Here is a 12,818-nt window from a genome sequence, read left to right as displayed (position 1 = left end):
GTACATGCTTTGGAGATGTAAAAAAGGAAATCATGATGTGTTTTATTTATACACTGTAAGAAAATGCAATTCCGTTTCCCAAAGAAAGAAGTTCTGCTGTTAGCAGGTGTCCATTATTTTTTCTTCTTCTTTTGTCATGAGACTCTTGGAGGGGAATTCAACAGTCCTGTACTTCCTCAAAAGGTGTTAAGTAAAACTCCAAAGAAAGGGGTGGATTGCAGGACTTTCTGCTCAGAGTGATCCTTGTGCCTGGTTTATTTGTCTCTTCTAAACAATTGAAATGAACTGTTCATTTGAAAACAGCTGTAATTCTGAAGCCAGGGAGCCGATTGTGTATTTTGTCAGTTTAATGATTATACAAGAAGGAGCCAATGGTCACAACGATCTAGAGCAGGAGCTTTTGCAGGTATCAATCAACCAGGCAGGTTGGATAATTTAAATGACAAAACAACTTGTTAATATTGGATGGAGGGTTTGATTCCCTATTAATTGTCCTAGTGCCTGGAGGCACTTAGGGTCCGGATGGAGATGGAGCAGTTTGAATAGCTATGAGTGCATCTCAGCTGGTCGTATTAACACCACTGCTTCTAGAGCCACACAGAGATACAGAGGGATCTCACTGAACGGGCAGATATGGTTAGAAGGGGATGGTCTCAGAGATATCCAGATCCTGAGCCATACAGGGATTTAAAGATGATAACTGTGATGGGCTACAGTAATGCTGCTGGTTCTCAGGAAGGAGGAAGCACATTCCAAGGAGGCGGGCAGGACAAGAGACCTGTTGGCAGAGTGCTAGAAAGCCTTTGGCCCAGGAGAGATCAGAAAAGTCACACACCAGGCAACTCTATAAAAATAATTTTATTTACAAAAAAGCAAACATATTTAAAAGCTTCTGCATTCTTACAGGCTCTCAGTGAGAGCTGCTTAACTCTCTACATGCCTACACAGAAGGGAAACTGAAACTAAAACAAGTTCAGGCAAGTTCCTCCCTTAGGCAATGCAACCATTAACACGTGAAAAGGGGACAATTAAATTCAACCTCTTCACCCGGCCAAAACGATTAGCTACCATAGTAACCTTAATCTGTAGTAGAAAACATATTAACAAGACCACACAGCTTGGAGATGGGATGTGGGAAGACAAAGAGATTCAGAGTAGCCCTGCCCTGGAACCTCCCAGGTTATTTCCCCTTAGGTAGAGTAGCTGTATAATGACCAAGTAGCAACGGTAAGAACAGACCACAGAACAACAGACTGGTTTAAGATTGGGAAAGGAGTACGGCAGGGCTGTATACTCTCACTCTATCTGTTCAAGCTGTACGCAGAACACATCATGCGACATGCTGGGCTTGAGGAATCCAAGGCTGGAGTTAAAATTGCTGGAAGAAACATTAACAATCTCAGATATGCAGATGATACCACTTTGATGGCTGAAAGCGAAGAGGAACTGAGGAGCCTTATGATGAAGGTGAAAGAAGAAAGTGCAAAAGCTGGCTTGCAGCTAAACCTCAAAAAAACCAGGATTATGGCAACCGGCTTGATTGATAACTGGCAAATAGAGGGAGAAAATGTAGAAGCAGTGAAAGACTTTGTATTTCTAGGTGCAAAGATTACTGCAGATGCTGACTGCAGTCAGGAAATCAGAAGACATTTAATCCTTGGGAGAAGAGCAATGACCAATCTTGATAAAATAGTTAAGAGCAGAGACATCACACTGACAACAAAGGTCCGCATAGTTAAAGCAATGGTGTTCCCCGTAGTAACATATGGCTGCGAGAGCTGGACCATAAGGAAGGCTGAGAGAAGGAAGATCGATGCTTTGGAACTGTGGTGTTGGAGGAAAATTCTGAGAGTGCCTTGGACTGCAAGAAGATCCAACCAGTCCATCCTCCAGGAAATAAAGCCAGACTGCTCACTTGAGGGAATGATATTAAAGGCAAAACTGAAATACTTTGGCCACATAATGAGAAGACAGGACACCCTGGAGAAGATGCTGATGCTAGGGAGAGTGGAGGGCAAAAGGAAGAGGGGCCGACCAAGGGCAAGGTGGATGGATGATATTCTAGAGGTGACGGACTCATCCCTGGGGGAGCTGGGGGTGATGATGACCGACAGGAAGCTCTGGCGTGGGCTGGTCCATGAAGTCACGAAGAGTCAGAAGCAACTGAACGAATAAACAACAAGAGTAGCTTTAGTCTGGCAAGTTTCTGTCTACACAGTGTGAGCAAATAAAGAACTGGAGTTTGGCTGGACTGTTTCCTCATTGTTCTTGGGCTAGACCTGACAATAACCAGCACCTTGAATTGCATCCAGAGTCAACTGATAACTTGAGGTGGGGGGCACTGCTTATGTTCTAAGCCTTGGGTGGGAAAAGTGTTGCAGTTTTTCTCTCTCTCATAGTGAGGTATTTGTTTTAAATAACATCATTTATGTTTCCTGGTGGATAAGTATAATACAGATGTTTTATGGTCTATGTTATTGTTCTATATCATTGTAAGATTTTTGTTATTATTTTAACCTGTTTATGGAGGCTGGGCATGTATGCCACTCAGAGTTGGTCACAATTGGAGTAGCCTGTAAATCTAGTAAAATAAATACATACATTAAAAAATCATTCCCAATCTCCTTGTTTTTGTCAATTTAGGTTAACGACAAGGCTGGTCTCCAACATCTGTAACAAGAATCTGCTTGTTTGTTCATCTTAAAGCCTCTGTTGTAATATTACAGAGCCCAATTTTCTTGAAATCAGTGGTGCTAGCAAAGATGAGAGTTAATCATTTCATCTCTGTCCTTTTCCATTGTCTAGGCCTCCCAACACTAGCATCCAGCAGATGGTGGTTGTGGTGGAGGCAATCTTATGTTTTCTCTCAGTTTTGCGTGTTTTAAATCTGAAGAAAGAGATCAAACCCTTTACCACAACCATCAGTCCTTTGTTCAGAATAAGAACCTCAGTGACTCCCTCTGAAATCATACTTCCTTCTCCTTCCCTCTCTCTGTCTCTCAGGAAGGCTGGTCAGATTTCTACCTTATGTCAATGTCTCCTTTAATGCCACAAGTAGGATTAGACAGAGGGATGCATATAAGCAAACTCTTTGGAAAAAGCCTTATTCAAATAATTTCCATTGATCCAAATCATAAAATGAAATAATCCTAGGTCAAACTTCCATCCAAACTCGACAAAGGTATTGGTTGATGGCAGACCCTGATGACCATTTTCTAACTTCTGTGTTTAAATTATCACTTGGTCTAAAGTGTTGATGGTCAAGTTATTTGGCAAGTATGGTGTAAATCAGTCCAAGCAAGGGATTTGCTGTATGTATTTCTTCTGCACTGTGTCTTGATGTGATTCTTGCTGTGCCTTTCCTTGGGGCTCAATGGGTTGGAGAAACAAGGGACAAGGGCAGTGCACTACTAGAAAGGTAGACCTGACTCAGTTCCACAGCCAACTCAATGTTCTTCATGTATCACCCAGGGTCCAACAAACGGGGCATGATGAAGTGTTTGAATTTACACTTTCTCAACAGCATTGTAATAACTCACTGAGAACCATGCAGTCCTCAGCTGAGAAGACACATATTCACCCTGTCTTTCGGCCTTTTGATATTTGTGATCTTTTGATAGGATGGGAGCTGGCCGGCTGGCTGATCTCTGTTCAGCCTGGTGATTCTTAACTGTCAATGGGAAGATGAATCTGAAATCTAGAGTCACTGCTTTGTCACAATTAACTATTCTGCAGATAAAGATATAGGTTGTTGAAAGAACTCTTAATTGTACCAGCTTCTGTTGAATGACAAAGGAAAAACCCTTTGGAAGAAGGGGTATGTTTCTTTTACTTTTCTTTGCCCCACTGATGCAATTCAAGCTGTTGGAGTATTTAAAAGAAAGATTGAAAAAGAAAAAGGATACCAACAGATGTGAGCTGGTCTGCGCTGTACCCGGTGCCAACCGCCCCTTGGTTCAGCCTATCTCTTTGTAAATAAATGCAAATATTACAAATAATCAGAACCACCAGTGACCAACAAGGAAACCAGACACAGAAAAAAGCTTGCTATTTCCCACTGTTTTGAAAATTATAGTGAATGAAGTATTCTATTTTTTAACTGTTTATAAGGATGTAACAAAGGTGGTTTTACAGTACAGAAGTTATATTTGAAACACAGGATACATTCAGAATATATTTGGCTTTTGTTCTGACTAGTTATATAGGAATGATCTCTTTCTCTCTGTCACAAAAGCTTCTGTTAGACTTTGCACTGCAGTCAGCTGGACCACGTGGTTTCATGGGTCCCTCTGTTACAACCAACCTTGCTTCAGCGCACATACAATTATTTGCAAGGTGGGACAGGGAGAAGGTGAAGCGGGACTCTTCTGGCTATCATGGAAGCATTTCAGAGGTAGGTACTCCTCCTGAAGTACTGAGTGGCATCATCCAGGACAGGTGCAATATGTGCTAAAGCAGGGAAGACCTGACGCATGCTATATGCATGCCCTAAAAAGTAACAGTTCCTTTTGAGCTAGTATGATGTAAATGAACACACACTGCTCTAAAAAAAAACTTTCTTGCCTTGAGCCAGGCACATTCTCTCTTTTTTGTCCTCCCCTGTTGTCAGATTTGCAATTCATCTTATTCTCAGTGAATCATTTGATTGACACTCATCTACAAATATTGCTGTATACATATGCTGCATGTAGGCATATATCATATACTATAAAGCGAGATGGATTTATTTAATGCAAACATAAATTTAGGGGAGGAAATAAGACATTTTATTGGATATGGTAAATATTTGTTCCAGGAAAAAAAGAGAGGAGGAAGGAAGTTAGAGGAAAATAAAGTACATTAGTTGCCAGAACACACACACACACACACACACACACACACACTGTTCAAGGACAATTTATCCTTGTAGAAAATATGCCTTCTCTTTCATGTAGGCTTGTGAGGGTTTGCTAATCATTCCAGAATACTAACTTTGTTTTTGCCATTTAATTTTAATTTGTTTTGGCTGTTGGTGTTCAAACTGCATTCCTAACAAATGGCATGAAGTGCATTTCCATTCTTTCTACTATGTTTCTCAGCAGTATGTGGTTATCTTGTTTGGATGTGCTGCTTTGTGAGGACATGGAAGCCCTGACACTGAATTGTCACTCTCTAAGTCCCACAGCCACCCATTCTAGCAGTTGAAAGTGGAAAAAAATCAATGGGAAGGTTTTGTTCTCACATTAGCAGCTACTTGCCTCTTAGCCTTTGAGCAACCTCCTGCTCTCCAGGTGTGTTGGACTGTAACTTCCAGAATTTGCAAATAGCATGGGAATATTTTGCGGTCCCCAGATTTCTTAACTTGGATTTGTGTGGAGAAGGGAGGGAGGATGGCTTTGTCTGGAGAGAGAGCACGTGGATCTTCATGTGCTTTGAATACGGTGAATATGAATATAGCTACCATATCCTAAGCTAATGCTATGTGCTGAAGTATTTTTTTTTTTCATCTCATAATGGGTAGTGCATGTCAAAGCACCTGGACAATCTTGTCAAGACTGAGCTCAGCAAAGTTGGACCTGGCTAGAATCTGGATAGAAATCTGCCAAAGTGATTGAAGCCCTGTCTTGTCTGGTTATCTGGGATGAGTTTGAATCTGTTCATCCTGATGAAGTGGATAGGGTTCTTGGAAATGTCAGCTTGATCATCTGTAGACTGGACACATGCCCCTCCTAGTTAGCCAAGGCTTCCTGGAAGATGAGATGATACTGGATTCTGGTGGTGGTGAATGAATTCATGAATTCATTCTTGAGAGAAGGGGTGGGTCTACCACTTCTTGGAGAGTTGATGGTTTACCCCTCCCCAAGAAGCCATTGCCATTTTGGGTAACTTTTGTCCCATCTCCAATCTTCCCTTTTAAGGAATGGTTGTTGAGAAGGTGGTCACGCTGCCAATTCAGTGAGTCCTGGAGGAAGTAAATTATTTGGACCCTTTTCAGCCCTGAGCACAGACCAACACAACATGGATCACACTTATGGATGACCTGTGGAGGAAGAGGGATAGTGGTGGTGCATCCATTCTAACTTTCCTTGATGTCTCAGTGGCTATTGCTAACATAGATCATGGAATCCTTCTGGACTGGCTTTGGGGCTTAAGAGTGGGAGGCACAGTTCTGGACTGGTTTTCCTTCTTCCTTTGGGTCTGGTTCCAGTCAGTGTTGATGGGTAGGGGAGAGATCTAGCCCATGCCTCCTCTGTGGGGTCCCTCAGGGCTTGATTATCTCCCCACTCTTATTTAATCTTTAAATGAAGCCACTGAGTAAGATCATCCAATGGCATGGGGTGGGGTATCGTCAATATGCTGATGATACCCAGTTCTATATATCTGCCTGGGCCAACCAAGTGATGCTGTAGTGGTTCTGCCTCAATGTCTGGAGGCTGTGGGGGTCTGGATGGGGAAAAACAGGCAATAGCTCAATCCTAGGAAGATCAGATGGCTTTGGGTTTTAGGGCCTTCTGGATCCATTGATTTTTCCATCTTTGGTTCTAGATCGAGTTGCACTACCCCAGACAGAACTGGTATGCAGCTGAGGATCAGGTGGCACCTCTGGCCAGGAGACCTTTTGCAAAACTTCGTTTTGTGTGCCTATTGTGCACTGCCTGGACCAGGAAGCACCGCTCATGGTCACTCATGCTTTAGTCACCTCCAGAGTGAATTACTGCAACATGTTCTACATGGAACTGCCCTTGAAGACCATCCAGAAACTGCAACAGATCCAGAATGTAGTGCGTGGTCAATTATGGGCACACCACATATGCTCATGTTACACCACTGCTTCCTGAGCTCATGATCACAACATTGCAGGGAGCCATGATCATGTGATTGCCATCTGTGACCTTCCCTGCCAGTTTTCCACAAGCAAACTCAATGGGGAAGCCAGCAGGGGACGTGACAAGTCGCTCTGGTAAGTTGCTCCCATTTTTTCTCCAACCTGCAACACTACCCCTGCCCATATGCAGTCTGTGCTGGCCTTCTCAGGCCCTCCCCTGGCCTCCCCCACCCACTGCAGCGTCTCCATCCCCTGTGGCACCCCTGTGGCCTAGATTCATCCCTGGGACTTTCACCTCTTCCTACTTAACAACCCAATTGTCTTGGGGTTATGAATGCAACCAGGATTACCCAGGATTGCCATTGCTAACTGATGTGGTCACGTAATGTCACACTTTACGATTGCATCGTTTAGCGACATCAATCGCAGTCCCAACTGCCGTCGTAACCCAAGGACTACCTGTATAGCACAATCAGACTTGCAAGTTATTATAGCAACTATCAGTAAAAGTAGTTTTAGCCTTTCGGTGATGTCATGGTCTGGTCCATCTAGTGGGGCTGACACTTTTTCTGTCCCAGCACCTTCCTTCTGGAACAGCATACTCCCTGAGATTTGATTGGCCTCAACCTGCTGGTCTTTCAGACAGTGCTGAGGACCTGGATGTGCTCCAGGACATGGAGGCGGGGAGGTTAGGTGGCCTATGAGATGCTATTATTACTGAGTCTTTATTGGGTTTGTTCTTGGCAGCCATGACAGATGTTATGCTTTTGCTGTCACTGGCTTTTTGCATTGTTTTTAATGTGCTTTTTGTTGCCCAGCGAATAAATAAATAAATGAGAATTCCCGGGGTTATAAAAAAAAATCTCACTCCTGTAAGAATGCCAAGAAAACTGCATGACTGTGTCTGTGTGGTCACCAGAAGTTGACTTCAAGTCATTTGTGTCTTTAATGTTTCTTCTGTAACTGCAAGGCGAACCTATTGCCGGTAGAATTATAAAATCCATCCATTCTGAGATGGATTTGAAAATAGGCTGCATGTGTGTTGGTGCAATAAATACTGGTCTGTGTTACCACAGGTCATCTTTATTAGATGAGTCAGGAATATTATAATTGTTTTATAGATAAATCGCTCTCTGAGGATAACATTTAGTGTAATATTTTATTCACAGAAAGGGTTAGAGTAAGGCCAAGTTTTATTATTTCTCCCAACTTATCTCTTAACAGCTACAGCTATAAGACTCTTCCTTTGTCAGCTCTTTCTTCCAACCTGAACATAAATTTGTAACCAGAATCAAAGGAACCAAATAATTCAATGGCAGTTTGTACATTTATTTTTGAGTGTCATGGTTTATGGTGCTTTTCTCCCACAGTCCTGTTTATGGCACTTGAAGCAAAATAGTATAAAACATGCTATAGACAATAAAACTGAGCAAGAATGGTTATTGTATTACTGTATTAGTTACCGTAATTTACAGTTACAGCTACAAAAAAGCAGAGGCTCTTCTGTTTTGTAGTGGGTTAAATAATGATGCATTTACCAGCTGATTGTTGCTAATGCTTGACATCTGGTATCATGATACCAGAGTAAAAAAATTGAGGCGGGTTTTCAAGCATTTGTGTTTTGGAGCTAGTGGGATTTACTTGCTAACAGGGGCTTTTCACCAAGTCTTGCTCTTCTTTTAGTCTCTGGTGTTCTCTCCATCCTGTGTTCCCCATAATCCTTTCCTCTGCTGCTTATTCCTGCCTCCTACTTAAGGCCTCCTTGAAACAGATGTAAGGACCATCTCTTGGGAGAAGTGTAGTCAGCCTGGAAGTTCCCTCTTAATAGCTGATCCTGAGTCAGCATGTTATGCGTGGCTGGCTGAAGCAAAGTTCACTCTGAACAGCTCTTATTCCCACAGTGTAGCAGCACAGGAAGAACTGTGCAGCTTAACCCTGATCTTTTTGAATGTTAGTACCAACAGCACTATTAAAGATCCTGCACCCTAGGATCATCTTATGACTTTCAAAGACATAAGACCTTCTAAAGGTCCTCATGTCAGTTCAGGGTGGAGCACCACAGTCTAATATAGGCAGAATCTTCTTTGATCCACATTGCCTGGATTACTATGGATGCTGAAGTAGAGTTCTCCTCCAGATTGCGTAGCGCTCTGAACATTGTGATGTAGTGCTTAGCTCAGGAAAAAAAATCTAACTTTCTGTATTTGTGCTTTAATAGCCAATTGATGCAGGAATCGGACAGAATTCATAACATTTGGAAACATTATTTAATCAGGCAGCCACTGGAAGTTTTGTGCAGTGATTTCTGAAGATCAGACCAGAATGTCTTATCCTCAACATACACCAATTCTGGGACTGGATGAGGCAATGATCTGTTGCTGCTTCCAACCTTGGTCCCATCTCTTCCTTGCAATACTTAAGGTGCATAGGTAGTAGATACAGTCATATTAGATGTTGCCCCATCTCATATGCTAACAGTTAGTAACATGCAGTGTAAGTAAACCTTTGTGTAACCACGGATGGGTGAATCTGTCAATTTTCTTTCCTTTCCTCACTTTTATGAATCATTTTGAGTTATCTCAGTTTCTTAGTTTTCCATCTGTAAGGTTAGTTTGCCACATTCATGAATTGTATTTTTTTTGAAAAAAACATGCTTATTAAAATTTATATGCAACTTGTATACATTTCTCAAATGTATTTTCTTTGCAATTTTTCTATTGTATACAGTTTTGCCAATTTCCCTTTAATATAATGCATTTTTATAGATTATTTTCATGAATATGTACATTTTCATGCCAACTTTAGTTTACATTCCTGGCAAAATGCATTGCAGATTTATAGAAATGCAAATGTCAAACTATAACTTGTGTTTAGTTCATCAATTTGTTTGGAAATATGAAATTAGCTAAATTTCCATGCAAGGGGAAACTAATTTGTTTCCCACCCCTATGCAGAGCACAGTGACATCACGCTGTGCCTTGTGTATGTTAGACTTTGAAAGGAAGTGGGAGAGAAAGAGATATGGGACAGTAATAGCTTCTTATCTTTCTAGTTCCGGCAATGTTTTTTTTACATCAAACTCATAATTTTTTTTCAAGTAATCCCAGCTGTCATGTCTTTATAGTTGTGTCTCATGTATCAGCACATTTGCATCCTGTTGTATAATAGAAGGTAGAGAGAAGCATTTTTTCAGAAGCTGTCCAAATGTCTTTATGAGTGCAAGTGAAATTTACCACCTCAGGATTATTTCACAATAAGTGGGAAAAAAAACACATCCTAGCAAGTGTATAAATGATGCAAAGCTGACTCTCAACCATTTGCTCTTCCAAATGCATAAAATTTAATTTGCTTAAGCATTTGAGAAAGACCCTCAGTATTTCCAGGTGACCAAGCTTGCAAGATTAAAGCAAACTGAATAAATGATTATGATGATGATTGCTTCATTTCATTGCCCCTCGGTGTAGACTTTGCTTTCAAGGGAAGAAACCCCCCCAACCCTTGCTAGATGAATTGTGCCATTTACATAGAAAATACCTGTCCTTCTGAAGTGACAGATGATTTATATGGCTTGACAACTGGAAACACTCTTGTGTAATTTTGTTGCAACTTGGGGGAAAAAAAACTTAGGTTTTTTTTTTACTGTAAAAATAAGGTGGGAAGGCAGGAAGGACTTATGCTATATTAAAATAACTCCCGCTAGGGCAATTCTGTATTATGAATTTATCCTGAGTTTATATTGTTTTTATTGCCTTTATTGCCTTTTATTGGCTTCTCCAACCTCCCCCCCACCCCCCAAATATTGGGAATTACAATCTGTTGAAATCCTGAGAATTTCTCTTAAGGAACCCTGCCACCAAGCTATGTTTTCCAAACATCTCTTGGAAAGGACTAAGAAACTAGATTAATTGTGGGGAGCAAGGAACAAACAAACATCTGAGTTCATAAGATGGACAATCAGACATTCTGATCCCCCAAATTCCAAAGGAGCAGAATAAAGGCTACAGCCTCCAGCTCTGAGGCCAGAGTGGTTCTACACCACCAAGACCCATTTCTTGAGTTAACGGTGTGCCTCCAAGGCACTGTTTTTGTTTAGAGACAATTCACCTGCATCTTCCTGGGCTTGAGCATTACAGGGCCACTGGCAAGCGTATGCTATGGCAGAAATACTAGTCTCTAGGATTCATGTGCATTTCTGTTTTCTTCGCAGCCCACAGGGCTGACTTTGAAGAATTCTGCACGAGGAGAAAGGGGAAGGAACACAGGCAGAGATGGAGCTCTATCTTCTGAAAACTACGGCACAGAAATGGAGTGACACTTCATGAAAGTCTTCTTCATCATTTTTTTTAAAACGTTCTTTTGCTGGTGAGGGGCTCTGATTGAAAGATCTGCCCTACGAAAGTATTAGAGATAATATTAAGATACGGTCATAGCAATCTTAATTTAAGTGGTAAATGTACTGTAAAGTATTTAGCTACAGCAGGGTATAGTTCAAGATTCAGAACCATGTGTTTTTGCTGATCCATAACATAGTTCATGTGAATGCAGCCAGGAGAGTTTTATTCAGTAAGCCTCAGTTAAGCCACGGTGGCCAAAATATCAATGACCATTTATTTTTGTCTCCTCTCAGGCTGTCATGCCCTGTTCCTGATCTCTTTGAGGCAAAATATTTAATTTATTTATTAATATATTTAATGTATTAGCAATTAATAAGCTAAGCACATTAATTAATATTAATATATTAAGAAGGCCTTGCAGTTAGCTGTTCCCCATTCCCTGTCCCAGCTTTTGTTGATACAACACAATCAGCCAAACAGGGGTTTTCTCCATTCCCTTTTTTGTGCTGCTCCATCCTCTGTGCACACATTTCAAGACCTGGGTCCCTGATTATGGAAGGCTCTTCCTTTCCTACTTTAGTCCCATAGATCTTTGGATGCACTTAAGAGACTTTTGAAAAAATACGTATTTAATAATCCAGATTGATTGGTGGAAGAGGTTGTGAGTAGATGTTGCAAATGGCAGGTAGTAAAATTAAATGGTAGGACTATCCTGTTGTAAATCTTATTACAAAGTTCAGATATTAGGGTGGCAGGTTATAGGTATAAGATTTTATACTTGTATAAGTGTTATTTTTATGGCAATCATAAATATATTGTGATGCATATTGATGTTACAGTGTTGTTCTAATTTTTACTTTTGTTTTTGCTTAATTGATAATTTTAATTGTGGTTGGGCTGTGCCCTTGTTGGGAGGGAGTATTCTGTTTTAAATAAAATTGTTTACTTGTTATTGTATATAGTTCTATTTTCTCTTAACCCGTCAAGCTTTCTCTTTTTAGCCATATCTATTTTTTGACTGTACAGGTAGTCCTTAACTTATGACCATTCGTTTAGTGACTGTTCCAAGTTACGACAGCAGTGAAAAAAGTGACTTATGACTGGTCCTTGAACTTAACAACAGTCTCAGTGTCCCTGCGGTCACGTGATCAAAATTCAGATGCTTGGCAACTGGCTTGCACTTATGATGGTTGCAGCATCCTGGGGTCACATGATCACCATTTGCAACCTTCCCAGTGGCTTCCGACAAGCTAAGTCCATGGGGGAAGCTGCATTTGCTTAACAACCATGGCAAAAGAGGTCATTAAATTGGGTGTGACTCACTTAACAACCACCTTAGCAATGGATGTTCCAGTCTCAATTGTGGTCATAAGTCGAGGACTACCTGTAGTCCTAAGCATGCCACTGGGGAGCGGGGGTCTGCAGGCAGGGAGGAAATGGTGGTGATCAACTGATCAAAGTCTTGCTTCTTTTATATGTGCGTCGACATCACATGCATGTCCAATGGGATGGGGTTGTGACTGCCACCTTTCTTTTTTTGACCCTGCTGCATGCCAGAAATTAAATAAGGCCCTTAACCCAAAAGAGGTTGCCCAGAACATGCATTTTAGTTTATCCTTTGAAAATGTTTGAAACAATTATTTTTAAAAAGTCTTCTCTTTCTGACTGATGACTAGAAA

The sequence above is a fragment of the Candoia aspera genome, chromosome 1, assembly GCF_035149785.1.
Source record: "Candoia aspera isolate rCanAsp1 chromosome 1, rCanAsp1.hap2, whole genome shotgun sequence".
Classification (NCBI taxonomy): Eukaryota; Metazoa; Chordata; class Lepidosauria; order Squamata; family Boidae; genus Candoia; species Candoia aspera.
This window is presented reverse-complemented; position numbering follows the sequence as displayed.